Genomic DNA, 17317 nt, shown 5'->3' with positions numbered 1-17317 from the left:
ATACAAACAGTACTTCAACAATTGTTTCAATATAAAAATGCTTCTGGTAGGTTTACCAGTTGTATATGCATGAGTTTATGTGCCCATAATCTAAAACCCTCCTCCAATATTTTGGCTGGCCACTAAAGAACTATAATGTAGTCACAGTTAAGTGTCTAGAATCTTCTCTGGAATAAAGTAGAGTATAATTAAATAACAAAACATAGGGTTTTTTTTTTTAGATAGTCCCATGCTATAACTGAGAAGAAATTAGTTCCTGAGAGAGGCAATTCTGAAAAGTAAAAGAAAGTTCAGATTAGAAATATCTCTAACAATTATATCATCATAAATCACTAGGTTAAGGGAGAAAAAAGGAAAAAGAAGAAATATCTCTGTATCCTGAAATCTGCTGTCATCCAGGCATCTGGTGGGGTGGGGTGGGATCACATGGGTAATCCTGGTGGGGAAGGGTGCTCAGAGAGAAACTAGATTCAGAATGAAGCCAGATTAAGAGCAGGTAAAGATATGAGTATTGTAAGATCGTCAAGGCTGAAAAATCAGGGGCTGCTCAAGGAAGAAAAAGTGTGAGTCTTAACTTCAGGGATTCTCTGTAAGTGAAATGAAGGAAACTTCATTGCTGCATGTATTCCACTTACTCGAAATTTATTAAATGCCTACTCCAAGCGTTGCCATATGCTGAAACGTTAGGTGTGTGTGGTGTGGAGAAGTTTGGATGGGAAATGGTAGGTAGGATTCTTCTGAGACTAAAATAACTGAACTTAAAAGATCATGTTGGAATTGCAAAGAAAGAGAAGGAAACATAGCAGCCTATTGTGGCCACCCATACCATGCAGTGCTTTGTGGTTATGAAAAGTGACAAGGAAGGCTTCTAAACTCTGTGGTGGAGGGAGCCCCCAGGGTATATCATTAGGTGAAATAAACAAGGGGCAGAAGAGTATATGTATTACTGACTACCTCTATGTAAGAAGAGGAAAAGATACTCATGCACTTGGGTGGGGGGGGTGGTGTGTGCACGTATACGTATGTGTATTTGTGCTTGCTAAAGAAACTGTGGAAGGATAACCCAAGAAACTAATAAAAATGGTTACCTACATGAGAATAGAAAGAAAAGAAGAGAACTAAGGTGGAAGTTAGAGCTCTCTAAATTATTTGTATGGTTTTGACTTGGGAAATATGTAAATTTTTTACATAATTTAAAGTAAACTTTTTTAAAAGGGAGTCGTTTAAAATTGAAAACATACTGAAACAAATGAATCTAGCTATACATTATTACGATAACATAGTCATGTTAATTATTTCAAATGACTTTAAAATGAAGTAAATGATGATATAGTTCTAGTAGTATATATCAAAAAGACAAAAGGAACCACAATAAAATATTAAACTGCATTCAGTTTAAGAGCTCCTTACTGCATTCATTTTAAGAGCTCCTTACTAAGAGCTGCTAGTAGAAATATTATATGTATGTATTTATATATATATATATATACACACATATACATATGGAAGGAGAGACAAAAAAGAATAAAGCAAATAAGTGATTATGGGTTATGTCAATGTTATTAGGAAACATTTTCTGTTACAAGAAAAATACAATCATACATTTTTTAAAAAATCAGTTTAAAAACTGCAATTTTATATTTGGATTGAAAATAATAAATATTTGTAATGTATTTCTCTCCTTCTTAAAAAATATCATATCTGCCTATTAAAAAGATAAGAAGCAATGACGTACAACCAGTAGCAGTGAGCACCCCTAAGGCCCAGATTGTGACCTTTAAATACCACTTCCCAATAAAAAGGAACTAGGGCTGATTCCAGGGCTGGTATTACACAGAATGTGCCTATGATATCTGAAAGCAAGGATACTATCAAAGTCTACTAGAGTTATATCAAAAGTACATAGCAGTCAACTTGAAAAGGGTCTCCCAGCTGAAAATGGGCCAATGTCAGTATGGAAAACAATAATAGCTACAACGCACTGAAAGCTGTTAAAATGCTACCAAAAGAATTTGAGTTACCTTTAAAAGTTACCAGAACATCAAATTCATTACTCTGAAAATTGGTAGGCAAAAAATCCACCATTTTAAACATTTTCTTAACAAACTGATTCAGATCAATTAAATAGTTGATGAGTAAAAGCTCTCCTTTATAAAAGAAATCTAGCTAATAAGTGCAGAAGGAATGACTGAATTAGAATATAACCATTTTATAATCCCCGATGAAATAATTGATCTTGCAACTATCCAATGGCAGCTGAAGCCATCAGGTAAAAGGTTGATGGGGAACGTTATAATGGAGGTTTCACACTGGAAATACTTGAACTCACTGATAAATCTTATTCACTAAAAGCAGGATAGCCAGGCATTATGTACCTCCTGCTGTGATACAGTAGAAAATACACACACCTACAAAGAATGCTTGCAAAAAATCAAAATCCATAGTAATCAAGGGCCTAGATCTTATTGGCAAGTTACAGAAAATACAGAGAATAGAGAATATGCTAAATGTCAGGAGATTATAAGCAGCCAAATATAAAACATGGGTAATTCTATAGGAGAAATAGCCCCATAGTTTCTTCAACAAATAAATAGCATGATAAGAGGGAGGGGGCTGATATATATCAAAAGAGACATCAGAGCCACATGGACCAAATGCAATGCATAAACCTTATTTGGATCCTGATTCTAATAAGCCAACTCTAAGACTTTTTATACAATTTGATAATCATATTAATAAAGAATTTTAAAAATTGTATTAGGCATAATGGTTTGTGGTTTTGTTTTTTAAAAAGCCCTTTACAATTAATAAATCAAGTTATTAGATTATGCTTAAATTTATCTGCCTAGAAAGGTCTAATTATTCCAAGGTTTCTCCGAAGACTGGCAAAGTACTTTTGCACATTAAAAGGTTGGGATGCACTGGAGAATGGTGGAGTTTGAAAGGAGAAAGGCCCAGGGATCCCAGGACATCAGGTTGTTAAAATTATACCCATGAGGCAGGGCGCAATGACTCACGCTTGTAATCCCAGCACTTTGGGAGGCCAAAGCGGGTGGATCACTTGAGGCTGGGAGTTCGAGACCAGCCTGGCCAACATGGCAAAACCCCATCTCTACTAAAATTACAGAAATTAGCCAGGTGTGGTGGCACACGCCTGTAATCCCAGCTACCTCGGGAGGCTGAGGCATGAGAATTGCTTGAACCCAAGAGGCAGAGGTTGCAATGAGCTGAGATTGCGTCACTGCACTCCAGTAAAGATGACAGAGTGAGATCCTGTCTCAAAAAAAAATGAATAGATAAAATAAAATTCCACCAATGGTAAATTGGACTAGTCATCCAGGAAGACTCCAACCTGGGTTGGTCCCAGGACAACATTCATGCCAGTTTTGATCTATTCACAAATATCAAGACCTGGAATGTGCAAAGTTTGGCTTACTAAGGGTAACATGGGGAATCAGCACCTGAGAAACTGCTTTTGGCAGTATTGTTGACCTGCTTTTACAACCTTTAGAAACTATGGGTGAAGGATATGTAGATGAGCCAGGTAGAGGGGACCTCCTATTTCAGGGGTTAGAGCAAGCCTTAGCAGCCTTGACTGCACTTCAAAATCACCAGGAGCGCCTCTGAAAGCACCCATGCCTTGGTCCCAGGCATTTCCCCAGAGATCACGTTTTATTTTTAAAATTCCACCAAGTGATTCTAATGAGAAGCCGGACTTTAGAACTATAATGATCAAAGATATTGGAATAAAAATATCACCAAGTCTCCTTCAGATACCACGTTTAAGAAATCAGCTTTTGGGTCAGACCACCTGAGCTTGAATCCCAGTTTCACTATTAAGCAGTTATGTGATCTTGGACAGGTTAATTCATCTTGGTGCCTCAGCTTCCTCATGTGTAAAATGGGGATCAATAAGCAAATACACAACATTTTGTCTTCATGAGATTGTAAGATTAATTTACGTAAGCATGTAAAGCATATAGAACAATGGCTGGTATAAAATAAGGGCAATTATTATATCTCGCAGTGTCTCTAAAAGAGAACCACCTACATCTCTTTAGCTTATTTAGCTACTTAGCTTGGGGATGGATTTTAATCATGGACATTAAATACTCTGATGCAAGCAGAGGAGACTGACTACTCCTCAACTTTCTAAGATGCTTTAACTGATCTCTTCCACCTCTCAGGCTGGGTGAATGTCCTTCCACTCTGAACTCTGCAATTTCCCATTTGTATTTCTTACAATATTCTGAAATACTTCTTTTCATGTCTAAATCATCTCACTACACTAAGTTCTTTGGGGCACTCTAGGGTGAAAAAAATGTTAATAAAATCTAGAACTGGCAATAACATAGAGAAATGAATACATAAAAAATCAAGCAATTGACCCCTTAGTTATCTGTCCCTACAAAAAATAGAGAATGAGAGATTGAGGAATAAATTATAAAAATAACTGTTAATGGCAGAGAAAGAAAAGAAAGAGGAGAGAGCAATTTAGAAAAGAGACTACTAATACAGGCTAATTTAGGACATCACCAAGGAGAGGAGTGTGTTCACAGAAAGAGTGAGGTTAATGACAGGGACAAAAAGGTAAACCTATCATTCTTCACAGTACTACAAAGGGTGCATAGATTCCGTTTCTCCTAATGTTTTAGTTAGAAGTTTACTTACAGACCGAATCTTGCATAGCTAGCTTGAATATGATGGAGGGTTAAAAAGCCAATAAATCAAAACAGCACACCAATAAATTAATACCCATCTTCAATTATCTCAACTGTGAATGTTGTCACAGAACAGATATATTCAGAGGAGGGAGCAGTTCACAAACAGAAACCACAGAGACACTTGGTACCATAAAATATAATTCAGACTGCATGCTTTTTAATTAATGAGCATATTTCCCAACTTTTCATTTAACCATCACCATAGATCCTGTATGGAGAGTAGCATGATTGCATGTGATTTTTTTCCCCTAAGTTTTACCATATGCTTCATCGGAATATTTCTTTTTACTTAGGCAGCTGCATAAACTCGCATTTTTCCTTTTAACCATGCCACAGTCCTTACCTCATCTCATGCATAAAAAATAATATGGAAACTCTGAGTTCATTGCATCTTTACGCATTTCACACCTTCATTCATACACATTTTTAAAATGATTTAAACTTAATTCGGAGTGAAAACTGGAGATGATGACTATCAATACAATCTACTGCCAGGCATGGTGGCTTGTGCCTGTAATCCCAGCTACTTGGGAGGCTGAGGTGGGAGGATTGCCTGAGCCCAGGAGTTCGAAGTTGCAGTGAGCTAAGATCATGCTACTGCATTCCAGCCTGGGTGACTGCGAGATTCCTTCTCAAAAAAAAAAAAAAAAAAAAGTTTAAGATACAAGTTATTGCCTGATATGTATTTTTACTATTGATAATTTGTTGATGTCTTCTGTGGTTTGTTTTCTATAACACTCTGTAACATGTTGGAAAATGTCAATTATCAATATCAATATCGATTTTCTATAGGGAAGGCTGGCCACACTGAATGAAAGCACAGAGCACCTTTCCTGTGCATCGTTAGCAGAAAGCAGTGACTGTAGAAGAATAACTAGGAAGAAGAAAATCAGATTAAATAATTAGTGTCAATTAGCTGCAGCAAAATCATTCTATAAACAATTGGTCTCCAGTGCCCTGCTTAATTATGTGAGACTTCTATGTTCCTTACCAAGCCTGCTTTGATTCATGTTGACTCTTGAGTTTCCCAGAGGAATAATTAATTATTGTCTTGTAAATAAACCCTTAGTAATTAATGGCGGCAGAAAGCAATATAGTACGTTTTTTAAAAAAGTATTCAAGGAGAGGACCTTGACCAAGTGAATAATCTTTGCAGTATTTTTCAGGGGAGACCCATCATATAGTTAGAATAAATGGTTGGGAGTTATAACAGAAAGCTGACAAGTAAAATGCATCCTTCCTACTTTACATACCAGCAAAGAAAACACTTTATGTTATGTCACTTTTGAAAATGTTTGTTATTCACTAGACATCATTTTAATTTGATCTTGGACATAATTAAAATACATTTTAAACACCCAGTTTAAATCATTAAACAATTTATTTTGAGAGTCTTGAGACAGCACATTCACAATGCACAAAACAAAAAGACCGAAATTAAAATATCATTCCATTATTCAGGTGTACTCTAAAAGCTGGCACCTGGTATCATCAGCTCTTAAATGGCATTCTAATCTCCTCCCAAGAATGGTAGATGTCAACCAGGTTACCACTCTCAACAAACATAGCTCAGTATTTTGTACATCAGTGATGGTCTTTTCTTTCATATGTGTATTTTGATTCTATAAAATATTACCCTCGGTTTTTTGTTGTTGTTGTTCTTAAAAACATTACATTATCATATGGGAGTTCATTTTTAAAAGAATCCTTAATGCTTGCAATGTCATAGGACATTAGACATATAAATCCAAATATTGGAAAATTCCAAGCCATGGTCAACAATATACAGTTGTCATAGTGGGACATTTAAGGAAGTTTTAGAGCTCTGGCTAGATTACTGATTGGCACATGTACTCACAAGAATCTAAAAGAAGCACAACATGGAACCTACTCACTAGATTCCTGCAGTCAAAATTTTCATTTTAAGGTTGCATGCAATGTGGTCGTATTTTTCTTGTCATGTCCTCCCTTGCAACAACCACTGACTTTATGGCTGAGATCTTGGCTTCTAGTTCATTGCATCTCATAAATCTTCTGTGACTAGGAGAGCCTACTTTTAAGTGAGAGTGATAAAGCATGATTATATTGAATTCCATGTATTAGATAACAAATAAATAAATAACATGAAATGATAAATTATAGCTCTTTAGTCTTATACATGGAAATATTTTATTTTCTTAATAAGTTGTCAAATTGTGTTCAATAGTAATAATATTAGCAAATTTAATTTTGTGAAGCAAATTAATAAAAAAATTAAATAAAACTAGAAGTCAAAATCATAGCTCTTATGTTTTTAGATAAAGCCTTGATTATGTCCAGAAAAATCAAGGTAATAGAAAAATAAATTTCTGAAGCAGAAACACAAAGCATTTCATCATTTATTATGTCTGGTATATTTTTCTAAATGACATGGAAATGTTTGCAATAACAATTATTTTTAAATGGCATTCCAATACATGATAAAATTATGAACAATCTACTTGAAGTCCCAGTTTTGCAGTTAATATTTGCCCAAACCTTATCAACTTTAAAAATGGATACTATATAAGCAGATAGTAATGAGAAAACCACTGAAGAGAGAATGATGAGAAAACATTTCTTGTAAATATGTACTGTGAAAGTTATAGTTTAATAAGAGTATTAATAACTAAGAGTATTACAAATTAACATGGATTGAGTTAAGAATTTTGATATTTTTTCCATGTCACGTCAGATTTTTAAGACATATATATATATATATAATTAGGGGAAAGAATCATTCAAAAGAGGAAGAGTTTTCTGGTAAGTTTTATTTTATATAGTGTGGGGAAAACCCACTAAAAAGTCAAGAAACATTTTTTGCCCCCAAACATTAAATAATTTATATGAAATGCCTAATGTGTCTGAAAAAAAGTAGATCTACATAATGGAAAATGTATAGCAAAAGGAGTAAGAGGGATCCTTCTGTGTAGAACTCAGTGGCATAAGAGATACAACTTTGAAACTCTAGGCTGTGCACAGTCAAAGCAGACAGCAGGCACAATGACATGTTAAATTACCCACATGATGTATAGCTTAATGAACCCCCTTGTGTTGATCACGCTTGGCATTAATCAAGAGCCATGAACAGATTCTCTTATTTTCTCAATGCTGCTCTGATAAACTGCAATTTCATTTAACCTTGGACAGCAACTTTAATAGCTTCCACGGGACAACTGTCGATACCTTCCTGGGTATACAGTGATTAAACCGCAACCCAAGATGCATGTCATGAATTTTCTTCATTTGAAATTAGAATTTTTATTCTTAACAACTATTTGCATAAAATATGCTGAAGACACTGAGATGTCTGCATTTAAAAATTTGCATTTATCTGAAGTCTAAATTTTCCATGCCATATTATAAAATATAATTAATATTATATTCATGAGCATTTTCCTGGTGTGTTTGTTTTACTTCTTTCAAACAATCTGCCCTGGACAGAAGCAACAGAATGAAGAAATTCAGAGTCAAAGTTAACTTTGAAGCAAATTCCCTCAACTGTTCTACTGTGACCGAGACATAACTTCCAGGTAGTTGGAGACAAACGGGCAGATCTTCCTATCAAATTCAATTGGGAAGTGAATGATGCCTTCCCTTCCTTTAAACTGCACATGTAATGGCCACACCATATGAATAAATCTGACTAAAGATGGATTGTCAAATAAAACCAAGATCTCCAGTTTCAATTTCCCTCCTTGATCTCAAATTTATATTTGTTTGCTAAACTTATCTAATGGCGGCCGGGCGCGGTGGTTCACGCCTGTAATCCCAGCACTTTGGGAGGCCGAGACGGGAGGATCACGAGGTCAGGAAATCGAGATCATCCTGGCTAACGTGGTGAAACCCCGTCTCTACTAAAAATACAAAAAATTAGCCAGGCGTGGTGGCAGGTGCCTGTAGTCCCAGCTACTCAGGAGGCTGAGGCAGGAGAATGGCGTGAACCCGGGAGGTGGAGCTTGCAGTGAGCCGAGATAGCGCCACTGCACTCCAGCCTGGGCGACAGAGCGAGACTACATCTAAAAAAAAAAGGGGGGAAGAGATTAACATCCACCATAGGATAAACGATGCCAGAATTTGATTCCCTCTATAAGGAAAGAGAAAATTAATGAGTTGAAAGATACATAGGATGAACAGGGTGGGGGCAGAGGGCAAAAGAGAGTAAGAAAGAAATAGGTATGGTCACAGAATATACATATTTCTCTATTTTATGAGAAAATACTTATATCGGTCAGTGCATTCTGGCCAGTATTTTCACAATTTAAAAACTGACACCTAAGTCATAAATTGCATTTCAGGTATTCAAAATGAGCAGTTTTTAATGAAGTATTCCACATTAGATATAATCTTATGAATCATTTTTTCAATAATTTTTTCTTTTTAATATTGGTATAAAAATTTGGTTATTTAGGGGCCACTAAGGCTTAATGGAAAAGGCACTGAATTGGAAGTTAGGGTACTTGGTTCTGAGCCCAGCTCACCTCTGGCTAGCTGTGTGACACTAGACAAGTCATTTAATCTCCATCCATAGAAAGAGTCGTTTAACCTGTTTGGGACTGCCTATCTATAAAATGAGAGGATTTGATTTCATTATCTTTGAGCTTTTTCTGGAATTCTTATTCTATGATCTATGACTAACTCCTGTGAAAGTCCTTGGGTTTTGGTTTGGAGTTGCTTTTTTTTTTTTTTTTTTTTTGAGACGGAGTCTCATTCTGTCGCCCAGGCTGGAGTGCAGTGGCCCGATCTCGGCTCACGGCAACCTCCGTCTCCCGGGTTCAAGCCATTCTCCTGCCTCAGCCTCCCGAGTAGCTGGGACTACAGGTGCCCGCCACTGCGCCCGGCTAATGTTTTGTACTTTTCGTAGAGACGGGGTTTCACCGTGTTAGCCAGGATTGTCTCGATCTCCTCACCTCGTGATCTGCCTGCCTCGGCCTCCCAAAGTGCTGGGATTACAGTCGTGAGCCACCGCGCCTGTCTGGAGTTGCATTTCTTTATCATGAAGGAGATGAATGTTCTATAATAGAGTTCTAACTTCCCACTGGGGATATGTGTGACTTCCACTGTTCAGCATTTGATTTCACGCATAGGCTCAGACCCTAGATCATTTGTGCCTCTGTTTAAGGCTGTGGCTGGTTGGTTATCAATATTTTAGAAGACATCAAAAAACTGAATTTAACATCGACTGCCTGTAAAGCTCAGCTGCTGTCCTGAAGGGAAATTATTTTTGTCCTTCTCTATGCAAAAGAAAGGAAGCCTAGACCAGGATCAATGGCATCTTCATAGTTCTTCCGGTTACTTTTTATTCTGTGCTCAAATTCTTATACCGCTAAATAGAAATTGTAGCAGTAGTGGAAGTTTTTATTAGGGAGACAAAGTTATTCTGCTGTGGCTCATGTGCCAGTCAGATTCTAATAAGAAATCTCTTAAGAGCAGAAATTCCTGAGTCCAGTGTTGTGAAATAGGGCCTATGCAAATTGGCAGGGGAAGGGTTGTATACTTGGAAGCCAAGCAGAACTGCACATAAGCCAAATCCTGGCTTTTCAAAGCACAGGCAAATAGCTTGTCATTGACCAGCCAGGTTCACGAGTTAGCCTGGTCAAGGACTCCAACACTCCTGGCCTTTATCCATATCCTTGAATATGCCAAGCTTTTCCTGCACTGGAGTCACTGCGCATGCTATTCTCTCTGCCTGAATTGCTCTTTTCCTCCTCCTTGGGCTAATTAATTCCTTCTCAATTTTCAGATCTCAGCTTCAATGTTATGTCCCCAAAGAGGTCGCCTCCTGATAGTCACGCTCCCACACACCCAACCACCAATCAAATCTAAATTATTTACAAGATAAATAAGATGTATTTTAAAGAAACAAATCAGTGAAGTGTCTCGCTGTAATCCATATAATGATTTGAACAGGGCACTAAAGACTAGTATCCATAAAATAAGGGTATTCATTTACAAAGTCATAATATTAAATCAACTCAACAAATATGTACTGAGTTTGTAGTCAACAGTCAGTGGAAGGCGTAAATTGGTTCTGCTTTTTGGTTAAATATATTATTATAAGTAGAATATTGATATATTTTGGGGAACAGGATTGCATTTTGAGTGCAACATAAAACAAAACAAAAAACTCCTCAAATATGGGTATTCAAGATGATATATCAATTTTAGTCACTTAGACTAGAGGTTTCTGTTTGACTTCAATATTTAAAATACTTAATCAAAGTTGCAACACATTTTATTTGAATCATAATTTCATTTTTTAGTTGAGGCCTATCAAGCAGCACTTAGATAGAATACATCATTCTAAAATGTGGATACTGGCTGAGCACAGTGGCTCACACCTGTAATCCTAGCTCTTTGGGACGCCAAGGCGGGAGGATATCTTGGGCTCAGGAGTTCGAGACCAGCCTGGGCAGCAGAGCGAGACCCTGTCTCTACAAAAAATTAAAAAATCAGCAGTGGCGTGCACCTGTAGTTTCAGCCACGTGGGAGGCTGAAGCAGAGGACTGCTTGAGCTCAGGAGGTCGAGGCTGCAGTGAGCCATTTTCACGCCACTGCACTACAGCCTGGGTGACGGAGTGAGACTTTATCACAAATAAATAAATAAAAATAAAATGTGGATACTTTCACAAATACTAAGTTGTTAAAATATTAATTATGTTGGCCGGGCACGGTGGCTCATGCCTGTAATCCCAGCACTTTGGGAGGCCGAGGGAGGTGGATCACGAAGTCAGGAGATGGAGACCATCCTGGCTAACACGGTGAAACCCGTCTCTACTAAAAAAAAAAAATACAAAAAAATTAGCCAGGCGTGGTGGCGGGTGCCTGTAGTCCCAGCTACTCAGGAGGCTAAGGCAGGAGAATGGCGTGAACCCGGGAGGCGGAGGTTGCTGTGAGCCGAGTTCGAGCCACTGCACTCCAGCCTGGGCGACAGAGCTAGACTCCGTCTCAAAAATAATAATAATAATAATAATAATTATGTTATGATAATGAAAAAACAAAACACTTTTTCCAACACCAAAGCTTAGATTCTTTGAATATAGTAATAGGAGCCCAAAGGTTTTTTTCACACAGATGAAACCCTCCAGATCTGCACTAACGAAAAAGAGAAACAGGCCGGGAGCGGTGTCTCACACCTGTAATCCCAGCACTTTGGGAGGCCGAGGCGGGTAGATCACGAGGTCAGGACACCGAGACCAGCCCGACCAACATGGCGAAAACCTGTCTCTACTAAAAATACAAAAAATTAGCCAGGCGTGGTGGTGGGCACCTGTAGTCCCAGCTACTCGGGAGGCTGAGGCAGGAGAATGTCGTGAACCTGGGAGACGGAGCTTGCAGTGAGCCGAGATCGCGCCACTGCACTCCAGCCTGGGCGACAGAGCGAGACTTCGTCTCAAAAAAAAAAAAGAGAAACAGAGAAAAATTTCTTTAAATCCAAAAGTAACAGTAAAACACATACTTAAATAATTTAACATTTAAATTCTATTGCTGGAGGAAATTATAATCTATAAAACAATAACAGAAACAATCTTCTACCTTCTCTGTATAATACAAATTGATATTTACTGGGCATTTTCAATGTGTTAGGCACTGTACTGTAGGTACATTATAGCCAATGTTTGATTTTATCTACATAAAAACGATGATATAGATATTATATGATGCAAATGCATATTTTTTTTTTTTTTACAGATTAGGCTGATTAAGTATGCTTCCTAAAATCATACTGTTAATAAGTTGCAGAATCAAATTTTCAGCCAGAGCCTGTTTCCAAAACAACGGCTCTTAATCATAAGCAGTACTGCCTATTACCTTCCTTCCATCATTGAGAAAGAGGGCTAGAAAAAAGAAAATCTAACAGAATTCAGATGGCTACCTAAATTATCATATATTATAATTTAATGAAGGACAAATCATGCCAATTTGCCACATAACTAAAATCAACAAGGCAAGTTTTCAAAGGAAAACACCAGATCCCAAGAGTCAACACATGGAATTTCTAGCCAATTGCAAGTTGTGCCTGTAGTCCCACTGCTCAGGAGGCTGAAGCAGGAGGATCACTTGAGCCCATGAGGTTGAGGCCACAGTGAACCATGATCATACCTGTGAATAGCCATTATACTCAACTCACTGCACTCCAGCCTGGGCCACAAAGTGAGATCCTGCCTTAAAAATTAAAAGTTAAAAAACATAAATTCTGTTCTCCCTTATTCCCTTATGCCTACTGACTTATTAATTCATCTTAAAGAGACTGGTTCTCAGATTGTACAAATGTTTTTCCATTCATTCAATAAGAATAGTGATAAATATCTTTCAACTAGCTTACAGGAAAGTTCTGAAAATTAATAATGTCTGAAAAGGCTTTCATTTCTCTGAAGAAAGGGATTATATAATACTGTATATTTTTATCCCAAGCAACCAAAGTGAGTAGCAACAAAAACTCATTTTAAAGGTTTAGAATTGTCACTGCTTTATAGTATGCTAAATTAAGAATGGAAAATTAAAGGATGAAATTCATAACCCATCAGTAAGAATTTCTCAATGGTACATTAGCAAACTTAAATACCAACCACACCCATAAAGAATCTGAAAGAATGTTGGCTTGAAAGGCTATCTGACGGTCCAATTAAATGTCATGAAGATATAGATTTTTTCCACTTTGATATTTACCCATGACCTATATTTATATTGTGAGATGTCTTAACTTTTATTTTGTCCTTTCTTATTATTGATTCTGTTGAGATTTTAGCATTACCTTAACTTTGTTAATATATTAAATAAATAAAAAACATTTTTATAAAACAATACTTACATTTACATTCTTGCATGGTTAATTTCAGAATTCATTTATTCTTCATGCTTTATTATAAAAAGTAATAATTTTAGCATACTTTTCCTTTTCTGATCTTAAACCTTCTCATTTAAAAATCTCTATTAGGTTTTAAGCTCTAAAAATAAAATCTAAAACAAGTCTTGTGTTTCTTATTTATGGGCATTATCTTACTTTTCCCTTCTATATCTATGACATTATTGAAATGAATCAAAACAGCTTCTGTTATTTTCAGCAGAGGTGAAAAGAAACCAGATATCCCCAATTTTGTTTTTTAAAAATTTATTAATAAATAAATGAAAGAAAAGTAAAGGAAACCTACTACCAGTCAAATTGCATACATCACTCACTTTCGAAGTCGCAATAATTTGGCCTGGTCACTAGAGATCCACTTAGTGTCCTGGAAGAAGTAATTAAATAAATGGGCCCTTGTGGCCCAAAGAAGCTAACAGAGCTGCCTTTTCAATAATAAAACATACCATTTCGTCCTGACAACATAGTTAATTTCTAATCTGCAAAATAGGAGCTGCCAGAGTTGGCTGTGTTGTTCCTTTCAGACATGTTGTTGATGACTCAGAATTACAGTTTTTAATCCAACTTACCTGTATTCAATTTTAAACTCTTCGCTGAGTTTAGATGAAACAGAAAATGTGAAGACACAAGAGATCTGTATTTCTAAGCTTCCAACTCCATTCCTTTAATGCCACCACATAATAATTTTCTGCTTTTATGCTCTACATATTTAATTTACTCTGTTTTAAGGAGTAACAGCCATGCCTGGGTCTGGTCCTGGCTAGTGCAATGTTGTCAAGCAATTTAAGCTTTGGGGCTTCAGAAGGAGGGGATGGTTATTTGGTTGCTTTCGAATCTAAAATTATCATAAGAGTCATATTAAATCCTGACAATTGTTTCTGGCATGACATTCCATACCTTTTTACATGGTTAGTTTCTTCTCATTCTTCAGGTATACATTATTCTCTCTAGGAGAGGACTTCCTTGACCACCCAATTTACAATATCATATACACAAATACCCATCCCTCAGCCCTCCTTTGCCGCATATAGAAAACATGCATTCATACACAGACACACACAGGCATGCATGCACACACTTAATTTTTAAGGCCAATCACTCTGGGCACTTTTCCTTCATGGCACTTATCAAAATATATAGTTGTTTTCTTTACCTGTTCACTCATTTTTTTTCTCTCTTCTACAAAAAATATAAGCTCCCTGAAGGCAAAGAATCCACCTATCTTCTCCACAGATATATTGCTGGAGTCTGACACTGCCTGGCTCATGAAAGACCCTCAATTCTTTATTAAATGAATGAGACAAACATGAAATCACATAGCACATATTCTAAAAGCAAAGTTCAAATCTCTTAATCTATGAGGAATCAATGGCAGCAGTATGCATGTGTGGATGTGTGTGTATAGATAAAACATTGTAATGAGCATTTATTGAACACTTTCGATGTGTCAGGCACTAAATAAATGTTCTGGATAAATTAATGAATTAATTAATGCATCTCAGAATTTCAGTATATCACCGTAATCAGGCAAACCAGACAGAATTCTGAAGACTAAGCTGTAATCAAATGTTGCCTTAATTTAGGCTTAAGTTTCTTAACATGAAGTCATCAATTATTGCCTTTGTTTCCTTTCATGTACATTATGGTATAAATATGAACAAAAATTTACAAGATCTCTAGTTAGATATCTTACATTGACTTTAGTGTATATGGGCCATTGTCTTTGGTTACATATTTTTAGAGCTAAAACTTCATAGTCATAATATTTTAAAGTTATCAATAAAATTTTTTTTTAATTTTTTTAATTAAAAATATAAATGAACAAACCAAAAATGTCATGAGGCCACAAAAAGTCTCAAAAATTAATCTATGAGGAACAAGTATTCTATTAATAGTTTATTCTATTAATAGAATAGACAATTATTCTATTAATAGTTTATTCTATTAATAATATTAATAGTTCCTAGGATAGAACAATAGAATAATTGTTCTATCCTAGGACAATATCCTATGACAATAAAGGAACAAAGATGGTAACTTATTACCATCTTGCTGCTTGATGAAAAATTCAGAGTATTCTTTGCAATAGCTTTGTTCTTCAATGGGGTTATTCTTCTCTTTTGCTTTTCCAGATTAATTACCTGTAATAATATTTCACCTTTCTGGTTGTCTACAGATGTATTAATTCCCTAATTCTATTAAAACTATTAATATAATAGTTTATTCTATTAATAGAATAATTAATAGAATTATTATTATTTATTTATTAATAAATAGAATTGTTTATTCTATTAATAGAATAAACAATTATTCTATTGTTCTATCCTAGGAACAATTATTCTTTTAATTGATTCTAATTAATCTATGAGGAAAAATTAATCTATGAGAAACAATTCTTATAAACAATTCTTATAAAATTATCTTATAAAATATCTTTTATAAGATGTTAAGATCTTTTTTATAATTGTTTTTTATAATATATAAATGTTTTTTATAATTGTAATATATAAGATGTTTTTATAATTGTTTTATATCTTATAAAACAATTCTTATAAAACTATCAATATTATACAACTTTATATTCTGAGTTGTTCTCATTTAAATGCAAACAAAAAGGAAAAAATATGACATAATGACATAATGAATAAAGCAGAGGGCACTAGTTAATTCACTGACTTTTCAGCCCATCACTAAATTGATAAATAGCTGAATACACAGATTCACTGGTTACTTTATGTGTTCTTTTAAAAAAATCATCAAAATATTTTCATTGCCTTATACATCAGCACCATTTTGTAAAGAGAAGACACCTGGTTCTCATACTTTTCACAGCATCCTTCACAGAAACAAATCTCTTTCTATCCTATTTTTGTTTCCAATAAGAATTCAGCTGTCTTTCATTAGAGATGTTTAACTGACTGGCTGTATATATGTAGAGTTTTACATGCTTAACAGAAGATTTTAATACAGTTTTAGCTCCTACTTGAGATAAATCAAACTCAAAGTGACAAATAAGCAACTGTGCCTGCAAGAAGTGGGGGGGTTGTCTGATTTAAAACTCTGAGAGGTTTAGAAAGCTTTCAATCTCAAGTTGCACAAAATACACATTTTATTCAGCAAGACATGATAAATGCTTTATTGCAGGTTGTTCTTTTTTAAATTCACTAGATGCAACTGAGAATAATCTGAAGCTATAGTATATTAATAAAATTAGCCAGAAATGGAGAGAGAAAACTAGTAATATAAGTAGTATAATTTATCAATTGCTTTAGAAATTTTACATAAACATTTTCTAATCTTAAATGTCTTATCCAGTTTCCTTGTTTTCATTTTTCTCTTCTATTACACTTGCTACCAAGCTGGGGTTTTTTTGTACAGTCCAAACATTTTCCTGATTATTACGGTGCATGATTGTGTATAAACGCAAAGCAGTTGGAGATTATGCAGGGGAAAATGGTTGATGCACACATTTCACTTCATAGACCTAACTTATTACCATCTTGCTGCTTGATGAAAAATTCAGAGTATTCTTTGCAATAGCTTTGTTCTTCAATGGGGTTATTCTTTTCTTTTGCTTTTCCAGATTAATTACCTGTAATAATATTTTGCCTTTCTGGTTGTCTACAGATGTATTACTTCCCTAAAATAACCTCTTATATGCTTTTAAAAATAATCACTGGTAAGAATTTCTGCTTGATCAAATTTTTAAGAA

This window comes from Pan troglodytes, chromosome 6, assembly GCF_028858775.2.
Source record: "Pan troglodytes isolate AG18354 chromosome 6, NHGRI_mPanTro3-v2.0_pri, whole genome shotgun sequence".
Taxonomy (NCBI): Eukaryota; Metazoa; Chordata; class Mammalia; order Primates; family Hominidae; genus Pan; species Pan troglodytes.
Note: the sequence above shows the minus strand (reverse complement) of the source record.